The sequence below is a fragment of the Papilio polytes genome, unplaced genomic scaffold, assembly GCF_000836215.1.
Source record: "Papilio polytes unplaced genomic scaffold, Ppol_1.0 DF823731.1, whole genome shotgun sequence".
Lineage (NCBI taxonomy): Eukaryota > Metazoa > Arthropoda > Insecta > Lepidoptera > Papilionidae > Papilio > Papilio polytes.
In genome coordinates this window covers 2,096,811-2,123,480 of record NW_013525473.1, presented here as the reverse complement: position 1 = coordinate 2,123,480, position 26,670 = coordinate 2,096,811, and positions in this window count along the sequence as shown.

Sequence of the window (26,670 nt, the reverse complement as noted above, 5' to 3'; positions counted from 1 at the left end):
GCCGCCAGACTGTCGGAGAAACCCTCATGACGATGTGGGATGTTAGCGGATTCCTGGCCCTTTTTCTGTACCTTACCTCCATCCTAAGGTCCTCCTCGGCAATGTTGTTAAATAAGGCCTTATTTTGGTTTTTTATAGCTTGGACTACGTCGGCGTCCTGGATGAAGGTAAGTACGTTGTTTAATCTAATTAAAGGGTCTTTATTCTTAATGTCTTCCACTTGCAAACCGCCGCCTACACTCCGCAGTCTGTCCTTAATTCTGTCCAACTCACTTTCCGTGCTACACCCTACTATAACTTTTCGGTCCTTGGCCTTTCTAACACTGTCCACCCTTATTCCCTCATCTTTCGCACTAATAACTTTTCTAATTTTGTCCAAAACTTGTTCCCCAGTGTCTCCTTCATCGTCGGACCTGATCGCCACTGAGTGTGTGGCCCCAACACCTAACGGCGCACCTTGGGTCCTTCTTGAAGCTACGCTCGCGTAGGTGCCCTGGTTGATCCTGCTTCCGGCCTGCTTTAAGGCTTCTTTCAGGTCTTCTACTTCCTTTGTATTTTTTTCTAATAACTTTGCATGCTCTTCTAACTTTTTAATAAATTCTTCTTGCTTTCCTGTTAGCCCCTCAGGGGAGGCAGGGACGGGTGTCTGTGAAATTTGGATGTCTAATGGTTGCAAATGAATTAAACAAGGTTTATTAAATACTCTGGTTTTAATGCCAGGGGAACAAAAGGGTAAAACAGTACCGCCCAATACAAAAAAAAAAACAATTTTTACTTTCGCAATTTGCGACATCTGGTGGCCACCTCATATGGATAAAAAGGGCTGTAACTCCCAGGTGTATCATTATTCAATAACTTTCGATAGATTAACCATTGCAACGCGTGTTAAGTTTTAATAACATTTTCTAATTTAACAAACGTTAAATCGATCACTATTGTGGTATTTATCTATTTCAATTTATATTTTGTGAAATTTAAACCCTCTTTATAAATATTTGAAGTGAACTCTCAGTGGAATTAAGATTCTCTATTTTCTCAAATAATAATTTAAGCTGTTCTAAATTAACTCAATAATACGTAGGTAGAACAAGTTTGTTAAAACTCATCATCATCTCCTTATCCTACTCCCGTAGGGTCGGCGCAACAGGTTTTTGTCCTCCACATAACCCAACCCTATCATACGTCATCTCAGTCATCACTCCCTTTTTGATCATGTCACCTTTTACACAATCCATCCATCTCTTTCTAGGTCTACCTCTACCGATGTACCCTTCCACACTCACAACTAACGTTCTTCTTGTAACATGCGATTCATCCCTCCTCATAACATGCCCATACCATGCTAACCTTTTACTCCTAACTTTCTCTACTATGGGGGCTACTCTCAAACTTCCTCTAATATACTCATTTCGTATCTTATCCATTCGTGTTACCCCACACATTCATCTTAACATTCGCATAGTAAGTAAGTAAAGTAAGTTTGTTAAAACTCTCGAGTACTAAAAGAACTTGTTATAAATAAAACAATGGTTAGTTTCATAACGTTATTAAACACTGAGTTAAAATTATTAGGAACGTAACCTTTAAAAATATATTTATCACAAAGATCAAAACTAACTCAACCATGTTGTAGAAGTAACGCTATAGAGCATTCTAAATTGTTCTGGAATTTACTAAAAAAATTTAACAAAGTTTAAAATCAAGCTAGTGAACATCAAATTATTCGAATAATGATATAAAGAAATACGAATACAGAAGCGTGTTTTGACCCAGAAGAGCAACAAAGAGACACCATGTAAATCAGTTGCTGTAATTACATCCTTATACGTTTTCATACCAGGAACTCGAGTATTGATATTGAACGGCGTAGTGCCTAAATTGAACCTTCGCGAACATTGGACATTTTTGATATGACTCTTAGCAGCAACACGTTAATATTACTCCGTCTCTCCATTAAACGTAAATCAAGTCAAACTAGGAAAGCCACTTAGGTACCGAAATTAGAACGGTTTGAAAAGAAATACAAAACATTGAATAGTGTGCGAGATATTTTTATACTATTATTACATTATTTCATAGCTTAATAGTTCTACGCAGTACTTGTATTTGATACTAAGTTTGTTGGCGGTGGACAATAATCATAATGTATGGGACTAGCTGTTGCTCGCGACTTTGCTCGCGAAAATATCAAAAGTATAGTAAAAATATGCCCTATAATAATCAATGGAATACTTTTTGAAATCGGTCCAGTAATTTTTGAGTATATTTCAATACATACAAAAATTTTAACAATATTGGTATACATATGTTTAGCTATTTAAAAATAAAAAAGTACATAATGTATTTTAGACCGTCAACATATTTACTTCGCAAAAAGCACTATTCGCAGAAATAGTTTGTTTTTAGCAAAACATGAAAGGATTCCACAAAAAGAACCCTTTGACTACATTAGACTAATTACTCGTTTGGATGGTGGAATCCGTTAGTACACAAATGCGACCAAACCGTTAGTTAAGCAGCTCGCTAGCTTGCGGTCATGACCATTTGTTTGACATTCTACATTTTATTTTATTTATTCAACTAATTTCCTTGTAATTAAAAATAAAATGTTATCAAAGAGAATGAAGGTTGAGAAGAGTTCATAACACAATACTCGTACATCCTTTGTTATAGTCTATCTAAAAGGGATCTTCTAAACAGATTTTATACAGGTGATTCTTAACGGTCGGATCATCAGTTTTGTGGAGTTAGAGGACCTCAATAGCTATCATTTAAACGCAAAATTTGTTGCCCGATTTTGTATAGTTTTAAAGTTATTTATTTTTTTGTAAAAAAAATCGGAAAAATTAGATTTCCGACTTAAATTTGGCCGTATATCCAAAATAATGTGTTAACAGTGGTCATTTTTTTCTTTAACAAGCCTAATAATTAGGCCGTCCGTTAAGGATCACCCTGTATGATTTCTTTTATCCAGGGATTTAAAACACTAGCTTAGGTAATATGTCAGTAATTTTTTAAGTACCAACAAAACACAGAACAAGAAAAGAGCAATCCAGTTAGAACCAAAACTACCAATGTGAAATTTAATGTCACGAGATATTTTGTGAATCGCCACAACGACGTCTGCATTTGACTCGTAACAGACGTACTGAGTCGAGGTCCTTTCGCGGTCGGAATACCGTTTCATAGAAATATATCTGTGTACTGTAAAAGGTAAATCTTTTACCTTGTAAATACAGTACATTTATTCTTTCCGACAAAATTTTGTAACTTAACTGATAAGTATATTTTTCGAACGTATTTTTGTGGCAAAAGATCGGCAATTTCAACGAACATTTTCCGGTCATTTTTTGAATGTTGTAAGGGAACAATAGAGTACAATCAATATGAACCGCTGATCGGCATTGTGTCAGTAATTAGCTATTTACTACGAGACGGAGATAAATTATGTCCGTCTTAAGATTAATTGCATTATTTGTTACGTTCTGCTGACTGTACATATTATGTGTAACTTTGGTAGCTGCAGGTATGTCCGAATGATTTATATGTGTGAGTTTGTCATATCTTTTGAAGTACTCAGAGTTGGTTGGTTAAAAAATGGTTAGTTAAAAATTCACATAGTGAAGTGAGAGATGGTGAAATGTTAAGACTGACATGATCAAGAGTGACGACTGAGTTGACGATAGATAGATCGATATGGAAGATGAAACCTTGACGTGCTGACCCTACGTAGCGTAGGCTAAAACAAAGAAATGATATATTCTCGTAGATTTATTAACAGTAATACAATTTTGCCTAGTCATAAACTCTGGCTTTGTCAAACATTTTTTCTAGGTTAAATGGATACGCAAAACTCTAAATATTAGGTATTATTATACTCTATTCTATCTTATTATGTTAATCAATTTACCCGTGACATCTTTGAATTTTATACAAATTTTCTTTTAATTTCCTGTTAATATAATTAAACTTCAAGTCAAGAAGTATTAAAACATAAATTACTTTTAAAAGTTTGTGCGCGATTGCGTTTGACATGTATTCGTACATGAATATCGTATACACAAGTATTGAAAGCAAACATGTAAATGGAAACTAGTTTCTTGATTTAAATGAAAGTACTACGACGATTTGTTTCTGCAATTTAAATAGAAAATGTTCAGTAAATGTATTTGAACCTTATTAACTTGACTGTGATTTCTCCCCATACAAACGATATACGATACAAAAAAAATTGCCAACTATCTAAATTTCTAATTTTTACTCGTACTGCAAACACTAATACAAAAATTATTTCATTACACAAAACAATCTATGAAATATTCGCTTAATAGCGTAAAAGGTCACAAAAATAGGACTCAAATGTGGAATACTTTCATCTTTTTGTGGCAAGATCAAAGCTTTCTTAAGATTTGTTTTGGGTCAAAACGTTGCTAACAGGCATTTTAACATTTAACAGAATTCATTGTATGTAATGCCGACAAGATATTTACTTCAGACTATCTTTCGCCCGCGACTCCGTCCGCGTGGAATAAAAAAAAACAAAAGCAAGTAGCCTTTGTGTTCTTCCAGACTATCCTCTACATATATGTCAAATTTCATCAAGATCCGTTCAGCAGTTTAGGCTACAAACTCTAACAAACATCCATCCATCCATCTAAACTTTCTTATTTATAATATTAGTATGAAGTATGATTTTAAATTTACAGACAAATTGTAAATAATATTTTATTCGAAATATTATTAGTTACTTTAAATTTTAGTAATACATGTAAAATTTGAAATATAACTTTTGTTTACTACTTGAAATCTCGTTGTTTAATTAAATATATATTTAAAATCAAAAAGATGCATTTATTTCATATAAAACGTTTATTTTACTCACTTTATAAAATTTGTAAATTGAAAAACATATCTGTCTGAGTATAGCTTGGACAAGAAATTCAATTAAACTTTGAAGATTCAAAATATTTTCACAGTCCTGTTTTAATCTTCAAATAGTACTTCGAAATTGCGGTTAAGGATTTTCGGAGATTTTAAGCGTACCGCTACGAACTGAATATTGGATATTAAAAAATGTATTTTAAATTGTCTGGCCTTTTTTATTATTATTAAGACTAATTGCTTTAGCCCTTAAAAATACGCAGAAAGTATTTTACCTTAAACTTAAATCTTCTATTCTAGATTATTCTAGATAATTACTGGTTGCCTAAATGATTAAAAACTTATTCACATATATTTTCGTTACATTCCTAATTTTATACCATCAAATTTTAACAATGAATTCAATGTGTAATATAAATTGAAAAAAGCATTGGTCGGTTTAAAAATCGCAGGACATTTATAGAATGCTGCTCATTTTATAATTAAACAAGCTTCCGCAGGCGACCCCATCCGCGTGAAATCAAAAAAGTAAGTAGTCTACGTGTTCTTCCAGACATTCACTACATTTATGCCAAATTTCATCGAGATCCGTTCAGCCAATTAGGCTACAAACTCTAACAAACAAACATCCATCCATCTAAACTTCGCATTTATAATATTAGTAAGATAATAAATAAAATGAAATATAGTAAACGTTTATTAAACATATAAATTTGGCAAATTAAGTACACAGTAAATACCCTTAATTCTGGATTAAGAATTGTAAAACGAATTTTCTAACCTAAATAAATGTTTTAAGAACATTTAGCAACATTTATTATTACAACATTCAGCCACAAAGGATTTTGCTAAATGAATTATGTTAATAAATTCACCGCTGCTTACCATTTGCTCTAAATATACATATTTATTTCCTTTTATTTTTTTTACTGAATAAATATTCAATTCTAATAAACAATCAAATCTTACCTTAATTTCAGAAGTTAATTGCAAAGGTAGATCATATACACGGTAACTTATCTTCCATTGTAGGCGTGTGACGTCGGAGATAAAACAATAACAATCACGTAATATCGGAAACACAGTCCTTCAATCTTTAGTTACAACTACAAAACACTATCTAACCGGATTGAAAAGATTTACAAAGATTAACTAATTGACTTTATAGCGCGCATAACCATAGCACATCTTTCCACCATTCAAAACAACTGTCATTTGTTATTCTTTAGCCAACTTGATATCTATCAACTTTTTCGGGGTTGTCCGCTCAAAAACTCAAATTACAACACCAATTTAAAACAATTTCAAATATTGCCAGCACTCATTAATATTTGATAGTAACTTTAAGAGCGAGCACACCTTTGGCTAAACTGTCGCACAACTGTTGTTCGGTTGTCGATAGTTTCGCAACCAACCCAACTGTTCAGATACACAACTAAAAGTCGAGTTGTTCGCACCTCTATATAAGCTTATTGGAATCAAACCGCGACTAGACAGTTGTGTATTTATTCCAAGGTGTGTGTGCGCGCTCTCATCGTTCAAAATTAACAATAATTTCGCGCCGTTTTATAAATGAATACTCATATAAGATCACTGTAAAACATGAGCTAAAAAACAAAATCGTTTTAATAATATTCGTTTTTATTACGGTGGGATAAAGAACGTATTTGCATAAAGGATTTTAACATTGATGTGATTTATTAATACGGTTTTAGAGGAAGCCATCAGGGAAAATGCAACTTCTTCGACTTTGTGAAGAAGAGCTAACTCTGTTAATGATAATACACGCGGGTGTTGCAGATTTCAAACTACCTTAACATCTGTAATAAGTTTGGCTTAAGTTAAAGTTGAAGTAGAAGATATAACATCATAATATCTATTTAACTTACTAGTTTGTGGATCCCGTACTTTGGATATATGCGTGAAATTCGTATTTATCTGCAGATGCATATCATGTTCTCATTCTATGTTTAGGCAAATATTATAAGGTTTTCAATAGATTTAATATAAATGGACTAGCTGTTCCCGTGCGAATTCATCCGCATAAAATTATGAAAATTTTGTTATATTGTTTACATGTGTCAAATTATTAATAGCAAATGTCAAAATGAAATGACATGATGACAAACCGTGGCAACCTTGCTTCCTTGATGTTGGCAGCAACTTATGGTCTCTTTTCCACTCGAGGCTTTTCAGCCAAAATGTTGACCCCCTAAGTTGAATGGCGTGAAAATATATAGCCTAAAGCGTGACGTAAGTGTAGGGCTACTTACAAATAAATTAATAATTCAAAAATATGCTGTAAATTCTGACATCTTAGGCAACAAAGAAGTGTGTGTTTACGCTTTATTATAATAGTACAGAAGTATAGACAGTATAGATGGAATTCTCGAAACTCCCAATCGTATTTGAAATAATTTAAAACTAGTCAGTCCTTGAGAATATAATATTATTAACGAATAATTATAAACGTTGTTTAATAAAGACGTTTTAAAAAAATTAACGTTCAATTAAATATGCAAATTCTTCCGAGAAAAAAATTATAATTAAAATTTGAATTTAACATCTAAAGCCTTGATTTAAGTTCACCTGAGATCAAAGCTGTCTAGAGTTTTATATATTAGCATACTATTTGATGTTTATAAATTAAGGCGTAATTAGATACTTAAAATACCTAAGGATCCTTTTAAGAAAAACAATTTGTGAATGTTTAAATGTAGGCATGCTTCATGCCAATCTTACTAATATTATAAATGCGAAAGTTTAGATGGATGGCTGGATGTTTGTTAGAGTTTGTTGCCTAAACGGCTGTACGGATCTCGATAAAATTTGGCATAGATGTAGAGTCCAGTCTGGAAGAACACATAGGCTATTTAGTTTTTCTTTAATTCAACGCGGACGGAGTCGCGGGCGAAAGCTAGTTAAATCATAAAATCTTACCAAAGTATAGTAAACCTTAAATAATCATATTAATATCAACTTTAATTTAGTATACTTGAAGATCAATTGTATGGTAGTTGTTAAACAAACTGTTAGCAATTAACAAACTACATTGCGAATATGTTGCAGTGAATTTACATTTCAGATAAACGTTTGGGTTTATTTGTCCCGTTTGCCGCTTTGTTTGTAAAATATTTGCCTGTCTATTTTGATATCCATTAATTTATTGAGTGTTAAAAACAAACATATTCAATGATTTAGTACAACAAGTAAACCACTGCTGAAACCACATATTTATGGCTAGTATTACACACAATTGGTACAGTTTTAATCAAATATTTTACGCGAAAACATGATTTTATTATTTTAAACAATACAGTATTGTTATGGACGTTTGTATGTGGCTAAACACTGGTTAGTGATTGATTTTTTTTTCTATAAATTCCAGATGCCTTTAATCTGTAAATGCATAATTCGGTCATAAAAAACACCCAGCTAAAACTGATTACCGTGACAAAAAGATTCGTAATTATTCCTTTGCGATTTTAAAATCACTTAAATGTGGTAAATATGTATAAAAGCTTTTATAAACGCTTTCAAATAATACATTTCCATCAAATAACCTGTAAACTGACGTTTCGCGTGTAGCGTTAAAAATTTCAACGAAAACGTCTCATTAATTATTTAAAAGGCAGAAAACAAAGTGGATAATCTCTCCGGTGTCTGGGAGTAAAAGGCGACCAAGCTTCTTTCCTTAACATCAAAGCTTTCTCAAGTTCTGCTGATTAATTTTCGTGTTGGGTCAAAAAGCTTTACTTACTGAAAATTAAGCGGTAAAATAGTACGCAGCATTTTAGTGGTAGTGAAAAGATAATAGACAATGAAGATAACAGTTTTAAAGAACTACACGTAAAATGATTCTACGTGTATAGTTCTGAAGCTCTTTTCGCATCCTTTCCTGCGTTTTTTTCTCAAAGTTGGTAGTTGTAAGTTGGTTGCTGGTTCCTTCCGAGTGCTCTTTTTATTTTATTTTATTTTTTTTCGGTATTTTTACTCTAATCCATTACCTAGCAGAATTACGACAAAACTTCTTAAAAACAAATATATTTTGTGATCAAAGATCCAATTAAGCCTTTCAATTGTGGTAGATAATTTACGAAAAAGGTAAAAAAAAAAAGAAATGAAAAGATTATCCCCGAGTGATTAATATTTGGGATCCGCGAGGGAAAAACACTTGAATAAAAACTAGAAGAAAGTTGTCAAAACACGCTTTTAAAAACAGCCTTAGGACAAGGTTACATAGAGTACCTTGAGATTTTTCATTTTTGGTATGTGTATTTGATAAGAAAAATAGTAAACTTAAATTGTTGAAATGAAATTTATAATTACAACACCGATCTAAAGATTTCCTAAATTATATAAATAGTTAAGTCGTTTTGTAACAAATGTTTTGAATATCCTTTCCGCTACCGACATACCTTCGAAATTATTTCGTTTCTCAATTCTAAGAACAAAGATAATAATAATTGAAAATCAATTTGTTACTCCAAATTCGGACTTATTTAGGCAAAGCTACTATAACAAATCAATAAAATATTATCGTCTCCTCCAAAAAAAATCGTATGTATCTGTCTATATAACAATTAAAAGATATTGGCTCGATAATTCACGCATTCGTGCGATTCCATTTATTTTTAAAACTTTAAATGCATGAAGTCACTTTCATTGAATATTCCTTTAAACGATTTTCTTTATTAGGGTTGTCGCTCACTATAGAATAATCGAGATCGGTTTTAAACCATTCGATGTCAAAAGGAATGGTATGGTAAACGTGTTCAAAACCAACATTGTTTTATATAGACGCAGCAAGTTCAAAATCAAGGCACGTATTAACGAGCGTTGAAACATAATTAACAAGCGAAACAATTTATCGACAAATAAGGGGGTGAGATTTTCTTACAAGTTGGGTTTGTTCCGTACACAAGCCGCGAGCACGTGACATGAATTAGGACATTAATTATTTGTATATCATTATGTTCGTAAATATTTTTTGCCTCGGAAAATTAATAATAGTCAGTGAATGGTTAACTAAGCAGCCTCTTAACATACGTTTTTTATGCTAAATCTAACAGTCCTTAGCCCATCAATCAACTGTGACGCCAGCTTTAAAAGCTACAAAGGTAAAAAAACGTATTTACTATTACTATAACATAACAATTTGCAATAACATTACAAATGTGCAAGTTGGATGTTTGTTACAGTTTGTAGACTGCTGAACAGATTTAGATGAAATTTGGCATAGATGTGAAGAATATTCTGGAAGAACATATAGGCTACTTTTGTTTGTTTTTAATTCTGGTAAATTTTAGAAAACTAGTATGGAATTGAATGTTTTTGAGCACAAATATTAGTTATATAATCTATGTAAGACGAAAAAAAAGATCCCGAGTTAGTAATATGATGATGTTCCATTAAGCATTGGAGACGGCCGGTCCGGGCCGGGTCACGCGATGCTTGCATTACAGAACAAATTATTTTGATTATCAGTTGATTATTGTTTTCCAAATAGTCTTAGTTATTTTTGCCTACAGTCTAACCTAACCAGCAAAGGTTACTTTAAAAGGTTTGATTATTGTAAAAATAGCACTCGAGGGATTAAAAAAAAATCGGACGCACACATTTGACTAAACTATCGCACAACGGTTGTGCGATTGTTGATTGTTTCGCAGCCAATTCAACTATTTAGGCGCACAACTAAAAATTAAGTAGTGTGCCTCCATAGAAGCTCATATGATTCAAAGCCAGACCAAACAGTTGTGCGATATTTTAGTTTCAGGTTCAGCACGCTCTTACTCTACGTGGCATTACATCGCATGTGTTGTTTGAATTGCTAATAATAGTTTAGAATAAGGTGTTCTATATCAGAATATGATTATGGAATGCAAATCATAAGTACAGTTGGGGCATCAAATCCCCACTTACAAACAAGTTAGTTGGTCGAGTTCGTACGTCGGCGAAGTTTGAGCCGCGCTGCCGCCGCCGTGTGGCGTCACGCGATACCCACATTACATCGCAACGAGATTTCGCTCTACTTATCGAATTATTACGTATCTAATGTATATGGGCTTTTCTCAGAAATATCATTTTCAAAAGCTATCAATAAAGGTATAGTCTAGCAAGTGCAGTAAGTAACTTTTAACAAGTCCCTTTTCGTCTAATAAAGACTTCAGGTTCTAACCAATAAAGTAAATATCCATTTATTAAACCAGCTTGTCACTTTTTAATGAAGGGTGTTATTTTGGACAAGCGCTAGTTTATTAGTTTAAAACGGTTTAGAATTTTTCATACTATCCAAAAACACAGGAACAGTCTTTTCATTTGTTTGGAAATGATATCCACGACTTAGCACATTTTAATATAGACGAAGATTTGTCAAGAATAAAAGTAAAAATCACCAAAGCCGTTATATTTTTACCATTTGTCTTGATTCTCGTTGCAATAAATCTTAATCTGGTAAGATTTAGAAGGTCAATTGTACTATACATGCCTACAGGGGTCAGATTAAAATTATTTATTTATGAATATTTTCACATTACATAGCGAATAACATTCTGAAGTCTTAGATCGCGTGTGCATTGGATAGGTAACATGTTTTATGGAAGTCATATTTGAGAAAATTCTTATCGTTTTATGTTATTACTTTGAATGGAGAAATGACTATATGAAATGAAATAATATGACGTGGGGGCCTTCAAAAGGAGAGTGAACAGCTATCGACTGCATCGTCACTTCTTTCAGGTGGGATCGTGGTCAAGCGCTAGCTTAACAAATGTATAAAAAAATGAGTAATTTCTACTTCGCTCTATTCTTCGTATAATTGTTTACCTTATTTTACCGCATTAAAATATTCCCGTCGAAATGATTTTACATTAGGCATTACACTTTCTTTGTAAAAGCAACAATATATGAATTCAAAACAACATTTTTCATTCTATAAAATATCGTAAGCAATTCTAACACCTTATATTTTTAGTGTTACATTCTTGTCATGAGTGTATAAATTATGACGGTGTCATGTGCCGTTCCTTTGCTAAGCCAGCAACATAACTTCTGTGCTACGGAATGCCGGCTGCATTGCGGTTAGCTCGCCACCTCACATGAACTGCAACTTTTGAAGTAAACTTTAAGGTTTCTATGTTTACAATATAAGCAAAGTGTATTTGAATTCGGAGGTATTGCATGTGACATGTATAAAATTGTTTTCAAGTAATTAGAAACAAGAAATACTCTTCGTAGTCGATTGAAATTTATTTTCTAACCTTAGCAATTTTAATTAAAACACCTCGACAACTTATTTATCTGTTTCTATTGATAAAAACAATTATTGGGACTAATTGTTTCTTTTTTAAAACAAACAACTGCATATGTTCAACGTTGAACCTTGAAATAGTAATTAACTGGTTTTCAATTTTCTTCGAAAAGTCGTAGCATTAATATCTCTGCACTTAGCCTTATTAAGATAATTAATTTTTCGTGCAGATTCATATGGTAATGAGTTTCCTTCCGATGTGTTCAAAGAGGTGCACTAAAATATTAATTACGCAGAGCACATTCTCCATTTGACGCGACTCCTCGTCTCCGAATCCGCTTAACTTAAGTAACAAAGGCATTTGCCTCTACCTTCTTCTATTTTACAATATTGCTATCACATCACTCACTCACATATTATTCAAAATTACCTAAGAAGCACTTTTCTATAACTAAATTTTACAAAAACATTTTTCGTCTTTTAACATCCGTAACTTATTCTAAACAATGTTAGAAACCTAAAATTATTGAGTTTTGCAACTGGGAAGAGAGCGATATTCGACTAGTATCACAAATGTAAACAAGGAACTTTGACATAAAATTGAGTAAATACCAATAGTGTCACACTATCCATCTGTCCGAAACAGTTGAATGAAATTGTGTTTTGTTAGTCCAACGGTACACAGAGGGTACCTTAAAGGAAAAACAATAGCCATGGGTTTGTATACTACAATTGTTGCATATATAGTACACAGTGTAAGCAAATACTGGAGTTTAGAAATTTACATTTCATATAATTTTAAATTAGTTTGTAAATTCCAAAGAGACTATGTTAACGTTCAAATTGCACATCCGTCGTAACTCATGTCGAATCTAGGGAGAGTACAAACAAAAATAAATGAAGAAGTGTGTCTGTTGTCATTATTTTATTCACGCTCAGCAAGTGAACGCTACACTGACACAGCGCCGTCAGCTTTCGTTTAATGAATATTCATGCCCTTGTTCTGGAACTTCACGTTTCGTCGAAACGGACGCCGTGTGTGAAATATTTGCCCCCGTCTCGAAATTAAGTCAAAGCATGACATTGCAGCAATAAATAATTTACACGTTAATTCGTCTGAATCTTTCATCATTTTTACCTGGTGTAGAAATAGCTAGAACTTTATAATCCTATTGTTAGTTAGTAGTTTGTTATTTCTATAAATAATTAGGTTAAACATTTTTCTAAGGCTCACGTAAACTATATAAATTAAGCAGAAACTTGTGCTACAACACATTTTACCATATAAATGGTGGGCTCAAACCCACAACTTTATAGTCTAAACTTTGAAAGAGAAAACTGCACATTTTTTCCTGACCTCAGATATAATTGTGTAGTATTTATCGTTATTCTATTATTTTACTATAAGACTCATTGTACCATAGAAGTTTTTGTATTCACTTGGGCAACATCGTTCAGTTAGGCTCATTACGGTGAATTCGCAAGGTACAACTTCAAGCCCAGAGGGATGACACAAAAAACAATTTGGCAGCGAAGGGAGCGAACTCCACAGAACATGTTGAATGTTAGAGAAGCGCAGCTATTGACATATTATATGTTTATTATTCACATACTATTTCCTTATATGTTGAGATACAGTTTTTTTTATATTAAATCTTACAGCGATTTTTAAAACCTTCAAAAGTGACTTCAACTTTGAGGAAATATAATTTCTACGATACTTTGATTAATAAAACAATTGAGGTTGAATTAACTTTTACAAGTAACTAAAAAATATCGTTTCATTAAGCGGTCTGATTTAAAAAAAAAAAAATTGTTAAAAACTAGACAAGAAAATCATATTTTATGCATCAAGCAAATATTTTAACTACTGTTTGTTACGCAGATACTCGAACACAAATTAAATATTGGATATCCATTTCATTATTTTAGGTTAACATTTTAATATTTACTAAAAGTAAATAATATTTAAAACATTAATATTTGATTTGGTTATAACAATTTATTAATTTGATAAAAGGCCAGCGATCGACAACGTACCATATGGAGCTTCTTTTTAGGTTATTTGGATAAATTAATAAATCGACATTATATTATGAAAGACATAGCAACAAGTACCATACACATATGTATACACTTCTTTCATAAAAAAAAAAATCATCCAAATAAACTTTTATGGTGTAAGCTAATGTAGTTAAGTTACTTCACTTTAAATATCCACTTAAACAACAGTATATCTCAAATTTGTTAAGCCGTTAAGTTTTATTAACTGCGATATATTTCTTATCAAAATCTGGATTTATGCACAAGATTACTTAGCTCAATAGTTCGTAGAATTTCCACTAAGTCGTAAGTTATAAGCTTACTTCCAAAAACTTTAATGGTTCATAGGCTCAAGTATGATTAATAGTTTAATCGTTCTCACAGACAGTAACGGATCGATTAACATGTTAAGTGAAAGAGATTTGTTACACTGTACGATCGGGGAGCTCGTAAAAAGGATTTTTGTAGAAAAAAATTTGTATCGAACATTTTGAATATAATTTAATCTTTCCATAAGTCAAAAATTAAGACTAATGTGCCGTAGTTAAGGGGTCGTATCCCACGGTACAACCTACACTTAAACAACGCCTGCACCGGAGGGCATAATTTTGTAAACCAGGAGGTGATGGATAAAGATGATACTTACCTGCCCGATGCCCGCCTCACCGCCTGTAGTTTCCTGGCCGGTGTCAATCGTAACAAACCTTTAGGTGCCAGTGATGCTGCCTGCAGATGCATCCGTATACACCGTTATTGTTCCAATCGCGAAACCACAATTTAAAGTGACTCCGTTTACTAGTAAAAATGACACAGCCGTTACGTCTTTCGCGATGTCTGCAACCACTTCCGATCTCCTTAGAACTTTTTAACCGACCGACTGGCTGAGCTGTTAGCACACCACTCTCACTACCGCAGACCCCGCGCTCGACCGTATCGAGGAGGGTTTCAAAACTACCCACACTAGCGGAAGAGAATAAAAATGCCTGCATACCCGCAATAACCCGGGCCGCGATACATATCATCGGTACTGAACAACTTTCCTCTTAGATAAGTTTTGTTACGAAAAGTATTTTATGTTTTTTTGATTACTATAATAATGTTCGTAAACTAAAAATTATAAACATGTTTACAATATTGTTCAAAACAGCATCGATTTAGAAATAAAATTAACCTAAAAAAACTTAGTTGAAAGATAATATTCGGTCAACCACATAATGCATGCATTGCGTGCCTCAAAGCTCATATTTTCTAATGTGTTATGGAATAGATCTTAAAGAAGAGCGGAAAATCATTCCATTTGTATGATAAAAATAAGGTAAATAATTCATTGGTGCTTTTCTAAGAATTGGTATCGAAACACTCGTTTAGGAGAATGTTGTAAAGAAAATATTAGATGAACATTTACTTGTACATATATACAAAAATGTTAACATTCTCTCAAGTTCTTGTATTTGAAAGATAATCTGCATGATTGATTACGAAATAAATCGTAATATTTCTACCAATAACTGTGTCTTTGATGTAATCTTTGTAAACAAAATAGGACATACGAAGTTCTTTATAATAATTAAATAATAAATATTTCATTTGCATGTTCATCAAATAAGAATGTTTTTAACTTAATTTTGCACTCTTAATAACCAAACTCATTTAAAATTTTAGAAAGAGAAAATACTACAACCTTTGCGTTTTACTATAAAGTAACTTCTCTCCAGCGCATTTTAGCCACGAGCTAATATTTCTTTTGGGAAAAAGCGTTCACAGCCAGTATTTTTGCACCTAATTAGTGTTAATTAATAATGTTTCGCTAATTTTGAACAACTGCATAATTTTTTAACAAAAGGTTTTGAACAATAACTTGACTTTAAATTGCAGAAATATAAACATATAACTCAACAAAATCCAATTTAGAAGAAACTTTTATGGATTTTTTTTGTTCATTCTAATCACGCACGATATCGAAAATTGAGCCAGCACTATAAATGTAAATAAAGAATAGATTTTGGATGAAATGAAACTTACAAGAGACTTTTATTTTTCATTATTCACTATTTATGGACCCATTACGTTGTTCTATATTACTTATACCGAGCAAAACATTAACTTAATCTTATATTAAGAACGTTAGTTCAACAATCTAACTTATCTCTGTTTTATACAAATAATACTTAAAATGAGATATTTTTTATTTTTGTGTTCGTAATGTTCACTATCGTACCTACTTTGAAGTTATTAAAATTATCCGGTTATTATTATTATTGTTACAAAAAAAACTAAGCCATGTTTTGATAAGCATTGTGTTCAAAATATTAAGGTTTCCATAAATAATACAGTAACAGATGTTGAATCATAACAAAACAGTCTACCTCTCAAAAATATAAAGTCAGTGTTGTTAACGAGGCATTTCATCTTAGCCCTCAGGGATAGCCGCGCATTTACATCTTGATTCCGTATTGTGGGTTTTTCGCATATTAACATTAATTTGGATTAACTTTACTTTTAGAATTATTACAGTTAAAAGGATTTTAAATATCTGATAATTACATCAGTTACGTAAAACAATCTAATTGTAGTATTATTTACATTCAGTTTGTGTTTGTACATAGATAAATAGAAAGATATGTTATCTGAAGCTAACATACTGTAACTCTTTGAACTAACTGGATAAAGCTTTAGGCGATGTCGTTTACTTTGATTCTATTGCGGACATCCTCTTTGTGGAATCTGAATGCAGACTAGCATGTCCATATCTATCCATTTTTACAAGACATTTGCATTTTTTAGATTCATAAAAAATCTAATTCTCAGAAAAGCTGCTCACCAAAAGCCTGGTCAGTGACATATTTATATTAAAAACAAGCACATGCATATCTAGGTAAACACAGACGTTTTTATATTATGATTTTCACATATAAAATGTTTGAATTTCATCAGATATGTACCGAGTATACAAGCAAAGTTCAAGATTTTCTCTATTTGAGTATTTTATCTTCGCACACCGAAATAAACAAAGCAATCGTCGACTATTTAAAGTCTAATTAAGAAAGGAAAATGCTGACATGAACTGCTTAAACTCTGAGAAAATGTACTCTGAAAATATTCCGGCAGGCCACCGCCGCTGCCGCGCCGAGCCGCTTCGGATCGCTCTGCTTTATATTCAATTAATGAGAAAGCTCTAGATATAGCGGGATCGTACTCTCACAACTTTACAGCTATACTTTAGCAAAATCTTATAAGAAGAAAACAGACAAAAATAAAATAATCAAATGAATTATTTAACTCTAACATCTTTAATCTACTTTTTCTATTCTAAATATGTCCTTTGTGTCGTTTAATAAAAACATTCTCGGCATTTTTTCATTATATTTTAACAAAACTTCTAAACACCATTTTCATTTACTTTGAAATGTCTGATGGTAAAGTTATTTCATATCCCGATAAGAAAATAAACCTAACATATGTTAATGAGAATTGTAAAACTAACTACGTAAAGTAAATTTCAATAAACGAATCATAAAACCCAAGAATTTTTTTTTCACATTCTCACAGAAATTACTACGGAAGTTTATTTGCCACAGAATTTTTAATCTTAAACAGTATAGGTAAAGAAACTAATAATATAAATGGATGAAAATAGAAATATTTCATACGATATATAATATTTAAGGGAATAATAAAGATATATTTCCAGCGCTAGATGCAAATCTCCGTCTGTATTAATTTGTACGTTATGCTTCGTCAGACGAAGTAACGAAGGAGTACAGCTCTTAGATGTTACGGGAGTATTATATTTATTCTATCGTATTCATGATTGTAATATTTAAAGTGCTTTATACTCACATTGTGAGAATTTTAACCAACCATAAGTAAATCACATACTTTACCAACTCGACCGACTGTTCGTCTAACCTAATACTCCTACATCTCAAACTCGACCAGCTTGAGACTAATTTATAAAACTTGTGTAATTTGCAATTAGCTTTTGCACATCATAATCTCATTTTATACAAATACCTTGTCTGTAGTATTAAAATGCTAATAAGCAGTAATAAAGAGCAGGCAAGGAAGACAGCGCCCGACACAGATGCCAGCGACCATCAATAGAACGCTTCATTAACTTTTATTAAACACCATTTCACAGCGCGTCGACAATTCTCCAAATTAGTTGGGTCTTGTTTCGTACAAGAACTAAGTGCTACTTTGCTATTAAAGCTTTACAGATTTGTCAACAAAATAATTATATATTAAGACTAAGATAAATGATTTACATAGATTATGTTTTTATATTTTTTATTTGCTAACTTATGCCCGCGACTCCGTCCGCGTGGGATTAAAAAAACAAAAGTGAGTAGCCTATGTGTTCTTCCAGACTATCCTCTACATCTATCAGAAATTTCATTGAAAACAATTCAGCCGTTTAGTCTACAAACTTTCGCATTTGTAATATAAGTAAGATAAGAAAACGCGCGAAATGATGCAAATGTTACATTGCACCTAGTAGCCTTGATGCGAATATCTCGGTACTTATACTTAAATATTTCAGTCAAGTAATGGTTAAGTAATATTTGGTACAAATGTTACAAGACTGTCAAAGAAAATGTCGAACAGTTAACATCTTATTTCACTTACGTATGCGAACTCTTGAACAAGTTAATTTGAGCATTGCTTACCTGCCGCCTGCCGACGTTACGGACGAGAAAACGCCTGGGATGCGGAGCGAAGTTAATGTGAATATGATATTTGCATCTACGAAAGCGTGATATTTATGAGTAATGAAAGCTATATTCAGATGTCGTATACACTCATTTGTGGAACATTATTATTGTTCAGTACAACACTGAATCTGTAACCTCTTCACAAGATTATCTCTTGAAGTAAGAAAGTTAATCTATATGAAAAAACGTTACCTTTCTAGGAGCTAAGTTTATTCAAGATTTAAATGATCCAATCACGGCACGATAAATTAGTACCATTAAGACTACCTAAAATTGATTTTTGAAAAAAAATCTCAGTAGTTCTGTTTGTGACTCTCTTTTTCAACTGTTATAAAAGACATCAAAGTCCATGTTTGTTTTATTTGTTAATTCTTTTCGTAGCCAATTAAATTTGACTGCAACACTGCTTTTCGATGTGAGTCCTATATTTCTTTTCATGCAAAACAGAAACGTATTTTTCACACGCTAAATCATGTCGAGTCTTTTTCAAAAATAAATTGAAATAAATCTATGATATTAAATGTACAATAACAACATTAACATGTAAATAAAAACAATGTCTTTTTCATTTGAACATTGAATTTGTACAATACTTTAATTATTTTTCGGAATTGTTTAACAAGAGATCAGAAATCTCTGCTCAGCGTAAAATTATCAGATTTGATTCGCTTTCTAAATTGTGCAAAAAAAATTTTCTCCGCCACCGCGAATAAATTATTTTTTTGTGAAGGTCCTAACCATAATTTTAAATTGATATTCCTGATTGTATTCGTAATTTGTATAAAAATCTTTGGAATAAATGAATTCATTTTGTTAATGCATCTACAGTACATTTGAGATATTCTTGGAATACCAATAAAAATCTCGATACTTCGTTTGTCTCTTAATCATACTATTAAAAAAGTATAGCACATTTCATACTTCTTTTGTAAATGATATATAAAATAGTTGGGAATCCTAACTTGCCTTTATGTTCACTAAACCTGCTTTATCCAACTCTTGACAAATGGATTGCGACGCATAAACGAGTTTGTTCATATTTTATTTTACAGCGAGAGTCGCTGTGTAAATACAGATAATGCGGTGCGATGTATAACATTATACTATTTGCACAACAAAACATGAAAGAGAACAATAATCATATTGTGATATAGTGTGTGAAATAGTTACGTCGGCAAACAAACACTTAAACAACCCTTAATAACATAAGTGTTATGTAAAAGTGTTGAGATTCCAAACGCGGAACACACTAATGTTTGACTGTTAGCAACCATAATAAAAACAATAAAAGGTTACATGTACAAAAAAAATTTCAAGGGTTTATTTTATATTTTAAATATTATAAAATCATACTTTATGGTATGTTTTATTCCATTTTTTTTCTTATGTTTTCCATAATATTAAAAACAATATTTTAGAAACTGTCTTATAAGCAAGACAATATGTTGTTAATTCTTTCACAATTGTTAAATTTTTACATAAGCAACATGAATGCAAGTTCGCTACCAAGTGGTGGAATTTTAGAAACACAGTTAGTAATAAAGAAAGCTATAATTAAACAATTTACAACAAATTAACAGTGTAAATGAGGATGGCGGGCGCGGTGAACACTAACTACTACTAACGCCACTCAAAATCAACTTTTCAAACATCTCTCCGGAGAATTGAATCTTTTACTTTGGTTATCAATGAAGACGTAATTATGAAAATTGAATGTTTCGACAAAAATCTTAAATAAATAATTAAGGTCGATAAAAAGGTTTTGTCATGTTTAATATCGATAAAGTTTAAAATTTCGTACAAACCTCCACAAATTACTACAGACTTGGGTTACTTTCTTGTTATAAAAGGAATAAAAATTAATTTCTAACCACTCTTCATTCATTATAATGTTAACAATTACACTTTGAACTAAATAAATCACAAAGATAATAATAGACATTTAAAATGAATAAGTGCTTTTATACCTTTGATAGATAAAATGTAAAAAGAATCGCGTGCGAAAGTTTTTCACCAGAACCATTGGTTATTTCCGACCGTAATAAATTCAAACGCATTCACTTAATGTTACTGACAAAATAACCGATGTTTCCGACTATTTAATAACTTTTATAATAAATTAACGCTTCATTTAAATTGTTCTAGTCCCGATCAATAGTAAAATAAATTAAGCATGTGTTTTGCTAAAGTTTAATTTCAAAACATTATGAAATATTGTATTAATATGACCGATACGTTTTTAGTTGTACAAATTTAATTTTAATAACGAATCAACAAATAAAAGGGCAAAGTAAGAATTACAGACGTTGTAAATAAAATTCCTCAACCATACGTTAAAGTACGAAAACTGTAAGATCGGTTATCCACAATTTATATCTATACAAATATGATAAAGCGTATCACACACTACTTTGTGGCATTTGATATCAGTAATCATAGCATATTTTTGAATAACTTTTACTCCAATTATAAGCCCTCACTAACGACACGCTTTAGGCTATATATTTTACGCTATTAAACTTAGGGGGTAAATAAATTGAAAACAAACCTTCACTCGGGAAAGAGACCATAAACTACAAGCTGCCAACATTAAGAAAGCAAGGTTACCATAGTATAACGGTAATTTTGACATTTTGCAATTGAGAATTTCACAAATGTAAACAATAAAATAAAGAGAAGTATGTGCTGATGAAGCCGTACGGGAACCGCTAGTCTTAACTAAAAGGTACTATATATTGAATAGCTACTATTTTATGAGGCTAACACTTTTGTTTCATTGAATTTCTTTAGCATTATGAAAATGTAATGTAATTCCAGATGTCATATCATAATAGAAAATCGCAACTATAGCGAAAATTATGTAAGAAAAATAATTAGCAATAAAACGGAAAGAAGCTCAGAAGAGAGCATTCATTATATGTAGAAATAAAAGTTCTATTATGTTCTCCTTCTATTGTACCATGTCAAGGGCTCGTATGAAACTCTAGTGATTAAATCACTGCGTTTTATTGCGTATTTTTATTTAGTTGGAATTTTCTTTCTCCATTTCTAAATTACGTCAACATTTATTCTAACTAAATGAGGTCGACTAATTATACGCTCTAATTGGTGCATTTAGCCGTGTGTGATTGCGGCTTCTCGGAATGACCTACGTAATTAGGTGCTAAGGATGGATAAATGTTTTATTTAATCTTTCCTGAGTGTTTTAAAATGTTTTCGTTTTATTTTTAAATAACCTAAAGGTAGGTTTGAACTGTAATGTATATAATAGCTCAGAAGCTCCTGCAACTCGTAACCACACTTGCTAAAGTGTGGTCGTCATTGTCGTCTTACTTCCATAAAATTACCATATCTCTTATTCTTTTATAGTAAATAACAAAGACATCAATAGTGTTCTTATACATGTTCTATAACAGTGGAAATTCACGGATACAACGGCTTGTTTAGCCGCAAGCGCAAATGTAATTGTATACCACTACTTTAAACATTTATAATATCTATACTATTATAATAAAACGTAAACACACACTTCTTTGTTGCCTAAGATGTCAGCAATTGCAGCATATTTTTGAATAATACTTTTTTAATAAAAAGCCCTACACTTACGTCACCCTTTAGGCTATATATTTTTACACCATTAAACTTAGGAGGTAAATATTTTGGATAGAAAATCTTGATTTGGAAAAAAACCATAAGTTGCTGACAACATCAAGGAAGCAAGATTTCCAAGGTTTGTTATGTCATGTCATGTTGTCATTTGCAATTGATAATTTGACAAATGTAAACAATATTCCATGCGGATGAAGCCGCACGGGAACAGCTAGTAAAGTATAAAAAATGATGGTAAGGACTTTTTAATGTTATCTTTATTAAAGTGTTGACAAACTGTTGATTTTAATTTAAATTTCGCTTAAATTGTATTGAAAATCTCCTTTACGTAAACCAGAGATCCTTAAGTGACATGTCAAACATTTAATAAGTAATCATAATTTTCATAACATGCCATCAACAAGCCAAGACTTTAATAAATATTTAGCTAGCTTTTACATTGTACTGAAGATTTTATTAATATTATCTCTCTCATCAAAGAGAGATAGGAAGTAATTAAAAGTCAAAGTAATGAAATTTATGAATGTAGATAAAATCGTATAAACAAGTACTGTTTAAAATGTATAACATTTTAAATGTATTAACATATTACGCTAAAAGTTAATTCCGAAATGTTTTAGCTAAAACATTTCCACACAAATATATCACATTAGCTATTAGCATACAATATGACTTTGAGAAACAACTAGGTAGGTCTTACCCACAAGGGTGGGTAGAGATGAATTTCCGATTGGCGCTTTAATAACAAAGTAGACAAGAAATGCGATAGTTGATTCAACAACTTGCGTTCTCAATAAAGATTTTTAACGAGTAAGATGCAGTTGGCAGTAATTGGGTCTCCGGTTTCCTCCGTCGAGCACTAGCCTACGAAATATGAGTGAAATCCGAAATTAGGTCTTTCCGCCCAATCTTTGTTCAATCATAATTTTGTTACTGTAAGGCACTTAACTTAATAAACATACCATTTTAATTTGCTGTTGTAAACTATAATATTTTTTCTGAACTAACTTTTGCCCGCGACTCCGATCGAGTGAAATTAAAAAAAACATAGGCTATGTGTTCTTTCAGACTATCATCTATGTCTATATCAAATTTCATCGATATCCTTTCAGTAGTTTAGGCTACAAACTCAAACAAACATCCATCCATCCATCTAAACTTTCGCATTTATAATATTAAGTAAGTATTAGTATAACTATTGCGATGTTAATCACCACTCAAGAAAACGAATGTAATAGTTTTTTGTATGTCTTTATAGCGTTATTAATAGAATTTTGTTATAAAACAGTCCTGTCACGTAAATAGCACACCTAAGCAGCCGCCGGATATCAATCTGCTGTCAGCGTCCTAACTTTGTAATTAATTACGAAGGCAATACAGTTTGTCCCTGACTCAAACTAAATAGGTATTTGTTAATCAAAGTATCTTACTAGAGCTCACAATCGTTTATAAATTATTTTTAAACTCCCAGTCTAATATAAATTGAAAAAAAATTTGTTCGTTTTTTATACTAGATAGAATATTTTATAAGCCTGATGTTTAAATCAATCTGTACAAAATTGGGCACGGTATTTCGAAACGACAAAATAGTCAATCCAATATCCATTTTATACGAAATTGGACACAAGTGTCATGCATACAGTTTAACAATGTCGACTGTTTTATCTGTATGAAAATAAAAAAGCTCAGCGGCCAAGCAATTAACAGGTTTATTTTTGAATGTGGTAATACGTGTAAATATTATTACTATTTTTGTATGTAACCGATGTAAAAATCACCATTTTTTATTACAGATTATATTAATGTTTTAATGCCTTCTAATTAGACTCTTCTGAGTTATTCAATCACCAGCCAATGGCATGGAAGAGAGCATACAGATAATCAATGGTCCTTATAGTTTTTGCTTGCAAGAAACTGCTTGTTATAAAATGGTCATTTTTTTAAATTAGTTCTTGTAACAATTCTTTAAGTGTCTTTATCTCTTGGAATTGTAGGCACTTTAGTATTTTTAACTAATTTGTATTACAATTTTAGATTATATACAACAGCAACTCCATCACCATATTTAATGCACATTTTACATATCAACGTGTATTTCTTTGGTGTATTTTCTTTTTAAACTGCAACTTTTAGTAAAATTACGTACATCGGTTATTTTCTCTACGTATTGAGGCTGTTTCCTTGAAATTTAATATACTTAATCGTCTTAGTACTAACCTTTCTTAAGCTATATCTTTAAAAGTTCTACTTTGTCCCGTATTAAGTCTTGAGAAGAACTTTGTTAAAAATAATTCTTCTAGTTATTTATAGAATAAAAATAGTATGAATACGAACATTTTAAGATAACGATTTACCTTAAATAATGTAAAATGTTGACTTTTTAAAAACATTGTACGGAAACCGAAGCTTTTATTTAAAGACAAAAAGAGCTTAGAGCAGCTTTTATCGCTTTTATGTTACATCCCCAAAGTGTTAATGTAACCTGTTTGGAAAAAAACAGGTCCTTATTTTTAATACTCATGCTTATTATCGTTTACTTTTTTATATGAACATTTTGGGTACGTTACTTCTGTAACACTAATGTTACTGAAACAAACATAATAAAAGGACGTCGTATTGTACAACAACACGATTCATTGGCGTTAATTATATTTTTGATATGTTTTTCCGTTCCCTATAACTACTCTAAGAAATATATCTATACTATTATACTAAAGCGTAAACACACACTTCTTTGTTGCCTAAGATGTCAGTAATTACAGCATATTTTTGAATTTTTTTTTTAATAAAAAGCCCTACAATTACGACACGCTTTAGGCTATATATTTTCAAGCCATTAAGCTTAGGGGTAAATATTTTGAATAAAAACCTTAATGTGAGAAAGAGACTATAAGTCGCTGCCAACATCAAGGAAGAAAGGTTGTCATGGTTTGTCATCATGTTGTGTCATTTTGACATTTGCAATTCATAATTTTACACATGTAAACAAAATAATAAAATTTTCATAATTTTATGCGGATGAAGTCGCACGGGAACAGCTAGTTACAATAAGAATAAAACACGGTCACACTTTTGTGGTATAACCAGCTAATTAATCTTCTAAAGAATTATTTAAATAATAAGTTCTAAAAATCGATGATTCATTATTTATCTCCTATGCATTGCAACGTTGGAAAGTTCCAAGGACACCGGACAGTTTGTGCTGTACTTTTTTGACACTTTAATGTATTCCAAGTTCAAACAGTTATAAAATAAATAAAAATGCATTCATCAAACGAGTTTTTTAACTTGGATTGCATGTTGTTTTAAAATAAAGATTTCGTCACGTAGTTTTCATATTCCAGGTCTAGTAACCACTTACGTACTTAAGGACTTGTCGGGACGTCGCGTCAGGAATTTGGTCTCTTCATTACTGTTGGTAGTTGTAATTAGCTCTTGAGTTGCAAATCCGCTTTACTAAGGTAAATTACCTCATTCTATGTATAGTAGTGGCCTAGTCTGTGGATACAATAGGGAAACCCTCAATTTGATTAACATAATGTACAGTACATATTTTAAAAACATTTCAGTACAAAGAAACATATTACTAGAACGTTTTGCGACAGTGAAAATTTACTTTTTTGCAATGCTAACCTAAAGATGTAATTAACGTATTTTTTTTTTTGTATAAATTATTTTAAGACTTGTTAACAAGATATTTTACAACGGACTGCGATTCATCGTTAGCGGAAGTCGCTTACTTTCATAATTATTCGCGATAAACTAACAGTTCCTTATCAGGTGACAAAGAACTTGATGGATGAAAGTGGAATAACCAGGCTTAGTTTCATGAGCGTAATGCTAATGACTTCTTTAAATAGTTTAGAGAAAAAAAGCATATTTGTGAGATATGATTTTTTACGTTGGACCTATCGTACCTCGATAAATTTGCGGAAAGATGGTCGATCAACCATTAGAAAAAATTAAGCAATTGCTACAAAATTACATGTATACTTGGCTAAGCTTAAAAAAAACTGTTCGAAATACGTATTATGAAACTAAGGTTTTCTTGAAGGAACTAATTAATTGTTGGGCGTTACCTAATTAGTAAATTACACGTATGAAAATAATGTTTGTAGAGGAAAACTAAGATTCAACCTTTCGATGTGGCACGATCAATAACCAAATCGCCTA